Source organism: Syngnathus typhle, unplaced genomic scaffold, assembly GCF_033458585.1.
Source record: "Syngnathus typhle isolate RoL2023-S1 ecotype Sweden unplaced genomic scaffold, RoL_Styp_1.0 HiC_scaffold_39, whole genome shotgun sequence".
Classification (NCBI taxonomy): Eukaryota; Metazoa; Chordata; class Actinopteri; order Syngnathiformes; family Syngnathidae; genus Syngnathus; species Syngnathus typhle.
Window position 1 is genome coordinate 543,598 of NW_026871945.1, and position 6,764 is coordinate 550,361.

Sequence of the window (6,764 nt, forward strand, 5' to 3'; positions counted from 1 at the left end):
GAGCGTGTTTGAAGTGAACAGCAGAGAAGAAAGGCAAAGTGTTGTGAAATAAAATGCACAGAACGGATGCGCAAGACACGTCAGCTATATAAAGAGCGAGAGTTGTTTTCTTCCTATTAGTTTCAATTCACAGTTTAATTAGCAGTTTCAATCAGCAAATAACAAAATGCCTATTACAGGTAATATTTTATTTCACAACACTTTGCCTTGTTCCTTTGGTCTCTGCTGTTCATCCTAAAACACAAAGGCGCTCTTTAAGCAATGCGACAGTGAGCGCCCGGCGCGCTGCACCAAATTAAGCTCCCTGCGCAGTGCGCACTGAGGTCCACTTAAATTTTAGAAAGTACATCAGGACTTTAAAAATATCTTCTAAATTTCAGCGACGGCTCTGTCACAATAATCGACCAGCCCGGTGCAGTTGGGCGGTCGGCGGCGCGCTACGGTTGAGCGTTCTCTCGCACGCTCTCTCTCTCGCTCTCTCTCGCTCTCGCACACACGCAAACCGGATATCATACGGAGGCCGCCATTACAGATGCGCAGAACGGATGAGCAAGACACGTCAGCTATATAAAGAGCGAGAGTTCAGTTCTCTACCTAAATCCGTATTACAGGTAATATTTTATTTCACAAAACTTTGCCTTGTTCCTTTCTTCTCTGCTGTTCACTTCAAACACGCTCCATGCGCACGGAGCGCGGTGGTGCGTTTACGGGCAGTCGGAGAAATCAACGCCAACAAAAAAAATTACATCCAGCCTAGTTAAGACCATACCAAAGACTATAAAAATGGGACCCATTGCCTCCCTGCGTGTGTGACGATCATTGGGACTTAAAAAAAAATAATAATAATAATAATAATTTTTTTTTTTAAAAAAATTCATAAAAATTGGGTGCGTATTATACATGGGTACAAGCTTTTTTCCAGCATCAGCATGCCATTTTTAGGGGTGCGTACTATACATGGGGGCGCACTATACACGGAAAAAAACGGTATTGTTTGTGCCTTCTTGTTTTTGTATTGTGTCGTTTACTTGTATGTATATCGTGTAATATGTTTTGTCACCGTGGGATAGAGAAAACGTAATTTCGGTTTCTTTGTGTGTCTTGACATGTGAAGAGATTGACAATAAAGCTGACTTTGACTTTGACTTTGAGAATCACTATATTTTGGAGGATCATCTGCACTTGGCACTTTAGGGTGCAAAGTCAGAAAAGATGGTTCGCTTTGACAAGTAAACGACGCAATATAAAAAACAAGAAGGCACCAACAATAAATAATAAGAGTAATAATAAATAATAAATAACCAGATAACACAACAAATAAGAGCCAGTGTGCATACAGACAGTAAAAGTACAGGACGCTACGCAGAACGGGGAAGCGAGTTCAGGATCCTAACAGCCTGGAGTATGAAGCTGTGTCTGGTGGTGCGGGAGCGCAGGCTTCTGTACCTCTTCCCAGAGGGCAGAAGCTCGAACAAAGAGTGAGCGGGGTGACTCGCATCACTCACAATCGTGGTCGCCTTGCGGGTGAGATGGGAGGTGTAAATGTCCTTCAAGGAGGGGAGCGAAGCACCAATAATCTTACCAGCCGTGTCCACTATGCGCGGCAGGGCCTTCAAGTTGTAGTCAGTGCAGCCGCCACCCCAAACAGCAATACAGCTGGAGAGGACGCTCTCAATGGTGCCGCGGTAAAATGTAGTCATGACGGCCGGAGGAGCGCTCGCTCGCCTGAGTTTCCGCAGGAAGTACAGGCGGCGCTGGGCTTTCTTTGCCAGTGATGCTGTGTTGGTGGACCAGGAGAGATCCTCACTGATGTGCACCCCCAGGAACTTGGCGCCGCTCACTCTCTCCACCACAGCACCGTCGATGGTCAGCGGCAGGTGTTGGGTGTGACCCTTCCGGAAGTCCACAACAATCTCCTTGGTCTTGTCGACGTTCAGCAGGAGGTTGTTGTCCCTGCACCACGTGGTCAGAAGGTCAACCTCCAGCCTGTATAGAGTCTCGTCTCTCTTGGGGATGAGACCCACCAGAGTCGTGTCGTCAGCAAACTTCACTATACGGTTGTCGCTGTAGGTTGCAGTGCAGTCATGCGTCAGGAGGGTGAAGAGCAGCGGACTGAGCACGCAGCCTTGGGGGGCCCCCGTGCTCAGCGTGATGCTGGCGGAGATCTTGTCACTAACACGTACTACCTGTGGCCTCTGACAGAGGAAGTCCAGTAGCCAGTTGCAGAGGTAGGTACTGAGGCCCAGCGTGTCAAGTTTGCTGATGAGGCGTTGTGGCACAATGGTGTTGAAGGCAGAACTGAAGTCCACAAACAGCAATCTCACATACGAGTCCCTTCTCTCCAGGTGGGTGAGGGCCGAGTGGAGGGCAGAGCAGATGGCATCCTCAGAGGACCGTTTGGCTCGGTACGCAAACTGGAAGGGGTCAATGGTGGGGGGGAGAACGGATCGGATGTGCTCCATGACAAGCCGCTCAAAGCACTTCATGATGATGGGCGTAAGTGCCACGGGGCGGTAGTCATTGAAGCAGGACGGAGCGGGTTTCTTCGGCACAGGTACGATGGTGGCAGCTTTGAAACACAACGGGACGATGGCCTGCTGCAGGGAAGTGTTAAAGATGTCCGTGAAGACATCCGTCAGCTCACCAGCGCAGTCCTTCAGCGCTCGACCCGGGATGTTGTCAGGGCCCGCCGCCTTACGGATGTTGATAGCGGCATGCGCCCTCCTCACGCTGTCGGCGGAGAGGCACAGGGGCAGCTCGTGTGAAGGGGGAGTGGCCTTCAGCGGGCAAGTGCTGTTCTGAGCGTCGAAGCGAGCAAAGAAGCGGTTGAGGTCATTGAGCAGACGGACGTCGCCTTCACAGCTCTGCGGCGCGGGCTTGTAATCCGTGATGGTCTGAATGCCCTGCCAAAGGCTCCGTGCGTCCCTGCTGTCCTTGAAGTGGGCGGTAATTTTGCACGAGAACGCCCTCTTTGCATCTTTGATGCCCCGGGACAGGTCAGCCCTCGCAGTCCTCAAGCCAGCCTCATCCCCCGCTCTAAAGGCTTTGTCCTTGGCCCTCAGCAGCCTGAAGACAGCACCCGTCAGCCATGGCTTCCGGTTAGCCCGAGTGACGATGGATTTCGAGAGAGTCACATCATCAATGCACTTCCTGATGTAGGAGGAAACAGAGTCAGTATACTCCTCAATGTCTGTCCGATCGTCGCAAGTGGCAGCCCTCCTAAACATGTCCCAGTCAGTAGAACCAAAGCAGTCACGCAGTGCATCAGAGGCACCCTCAGGCCACACCGGTACTTGCTTGCGAACTGGCCTGGACGCTCTCACCATTTGTCTGTATGCGGGCAAAAGCATAACAGTGATATGGTCAGAAAGTCCAAGATGGGGGAGGGGGGCGGCTTTGAAAGCTCCTTTATGCTCAGAGTAGACCAGGTCCAGGAAGCTGTCGCCACGCATAGGAAAATCAACATGCTGGTGAAGCCTCGGAAAAACAGACTTCAGGTTAGCATGATTAAAATCCCCAGCGAAGATGGTAAAACCGTCAGGGTGCGCTGTCTCTTGTTCACTGACAGCCTGGTACAGTTCACTAAGAGCCGCGATCCTGTCGCCTTCGATGTTGGAAGGCGGGATGTAAACCGCGACGAGCAGAATCGCGGTAAATTCCCTTGGCAGGTAAAAAGGCCGGCACTTAATGATCACGAACTCCACCAGTGGCGAGCAGTGCTTGCATACCACTACAGAGTCCCAGCACCATACGTCACGGATGTAGACGCATATTCCACCTCCACGAGATTTCCCCCCTTGTACAATGGCCCGGTCCGCCCGATAGCACGCTAGCCGCTCCAGATGTACGGCAGAGTCCGGAATGTTGACGGTCAACCAAGTCTCAGTGAACACGAGCACACAGCAGTCCCGCACTGTCCGGTTTGTAGATCGCAGCAAGCGAATGTAATCCATTTTGTTGTCCAGCGATCGAACATTCGCCAGAAGTATGGAAGGCACGGCCGGGCGAGCAGGGTTGGCCGCCAGCCTGGCCCGGACGCCCCCGCGTTTGCCGCTCTTCAGCCTCCTTGCACACCGCTTTTGACGCTTCCCAACCGGGGGAGGAATAGTTATCCATTTGTCAAGATGTTTTACATTTTCTGGGTCGACCCATTCCATTAATTTCCAATCCTTGCATTTTAATTCATGTCGGGGTAGAGACTTTCGCTTACTAAACTATAAGTTTCCCATGGTTTATTTTTCTAAATTTTGGAGTTAGTAGTTTGAATGGCACCTACAGTGTCCTAAAACCAACTTTATTCACAGGACAGTGGTTAAAGATTCAATGTGTGGTAAGTCTCCTTTCACCTCCCCGAAGGAAGTGGAGAGTTCTTGCCTCTGAACCCACACAAAGCCACTGTTTACAATCCTGTGTGTTTATATAGAGGAGCGCTCAAATGAGATCACTCTCAGTCAAACCGTACACAAGCACACCACGCGCGTTTTTTTAGGAATAACAGAGGAGTCCGCCCCTCCCACTGCGGAATTTAACTAACGTGAAAGTTAGAGGGCTCCACACTCCCCCTGCGGAATTTAACTGTTTCTAATGGCACTTGATAGGGTCTAGAATTCTCAAAGTTTTAAGTGACCTCTTGTCACTGCTCGTTTTAAGTGACCTCATCACCGCTCATTCATTCCTTTTTAGTAGAATTAATATTCCTACTCACGGTCTGCTGATTTTCTTCCTAGGAAGATCTCGTCAACCCTCCCGGTGTCCAGCCGGACTGATCGAGACAGTCCCGTCAAAGGGCTTTTGTTCACCTCGGCCGAGGAATTTTGCCTGCGTCGAAGAGTCCGCTGGACCCGTTCAAGGTGTGTCGAGATCCCGGAACGAGCCCCCAATTTCTGTCAGGTTTAATTCGCTGACTGAAGAACTGTTAAGAGAAGAGCAACAGCAAACAAACCACAAGTGAGACAGAATATTAAGTCTTTTCTCCCGAGGAGTGCAGTACAGATAGCTTACAACAATCTCACTACACTAAATATCTCTATACGCTCTTTTTATTTGGATTTGCCCTACCCACAATCGTGAGACAAGCCCCTAAAGAAAAAAGCATGTGGGCTTTGCCTCATAAGCAAAAATTACCAGGTGTTACATACTGATAAGAACATGTTAGAAAAGGAGTTTGAGTTGAGAAGAGAAAGCCCTTGATCTCTAGTCAAAACCTTGTGTAGGATGAGACAACCTAGGTTATTTATTACTGGATACGCACCAACATAATCTTACGATCAAAAAATTAATTTTGTTGTCTCGATCGCGTATGTTTGGTGTATTGCAGAGAGTATTTCATTTATAGTTATTTAGTATAGCGGAACTGTTACGCACAGTTAGTTATGTAATGTGTGCTGTCTGTCATGATGTCGGGTTTTGTAGATTGTTTTGTTTTGTCCTGTCCCTCGCATTATCACTTCCTGTTTTATTTTGTACAGATCATGGGTCCTTCCCCTGCACGACCGTCCGCTTGACCTCCCCGTGATGATAACTACACCTGTGTCCTCCCTCCTCCGTATGTGTATTTAGTCTGCGTCTTCCCCTCGCCTTGTGCCAGTGCGTCTTGCTGGCCATGACCACCAGCGACTCCATAGCCACAGCTATTTCCCGTGCTTTGCCCGTGCGAGCTTGCCTTCGTTTTTCCCTCAGTGTGAGGCGCTTTTTTTTGCTGTTCCCAGCCCTTTTTTCCCTCTGTAGAGGCGCTTTTGTTTATCCCCTTTTTTCCTCGTGTTGAGGCACTTTTGTCTGTTCCCTTTTAGCCTCATCGTGAGGCACTTTTTGTTCCTGGAGCTGTCGTCCGCAGAGGAAATAAACTCCTTGAACTTTCGAACTCTGCATTCGAGTCCTCTCCCTGCTCTGAGCGTGACACTGTCTACGAGTGTTGTGTGACGTCAGAGGTTGATACTTGTTGTATTTCTGTCTGTTGCAGAACCACAGACACCCCACAAACCACACACACGCTTCACACGCTTCACACAATACCCTTTTGCCAATTTGCCTGTACACCCCTAAGAGCCACAGTGACTGTGACTTTTTTGCCAATAATTCAGTAAAGTAATCCAAACTCAACCACGTATTCCCTCCTGTGTTCTGACCGACACCCGGGGGCGAAAAGAGCATAACCATCCGAGCCAACCCCCTATACCAGTGGTCGGCAACGCACGGCTCCAGAGACGCATGCGGCTCTTTAGCACACCCCTAGCGGCTCCCTGGAGCGCTTGCAAAAATGCGTGAAAATGGAAAAATATGTTGTTGTTGTTTTTTTGTTTTTTTAAATATGTTTTTTAGGTGGTACTCATGAGACAAACATTCTCATGCTGTCGAAAATGTATGTAGTTGTAAATATATTAAAAATACAGAATTTCAGAATGGCGCAAAATTGCGTCATAGCAAGCGACACAGCAGAGGCGAGTTGTAAACAGGTGTGTGAGTGACGGGCCATGGATTCAAACGGCAAAAAGAGAAAGATTGCTGATGATTAACAGAGGGTTTAAGAAAGAATGGATTCAACTATTTGCTTTCATTGCCAATGCTGAAGGATTGACTTAATGTTCGATTTGCAATGAGTTGTCAAATATAACAAGAAGAGCAATTTGGAGCGACATTTTCAGCTAAAGCATGCTAAATCACCCAGTTGGAACTGAGAGGAAAGGTGCAATTTGAGGAACGAAAAAACAGTTTCGAGAAGTAGATTGCATGTCCAAACTCTACTACTGCTGCAAGTTGTGCTGCAG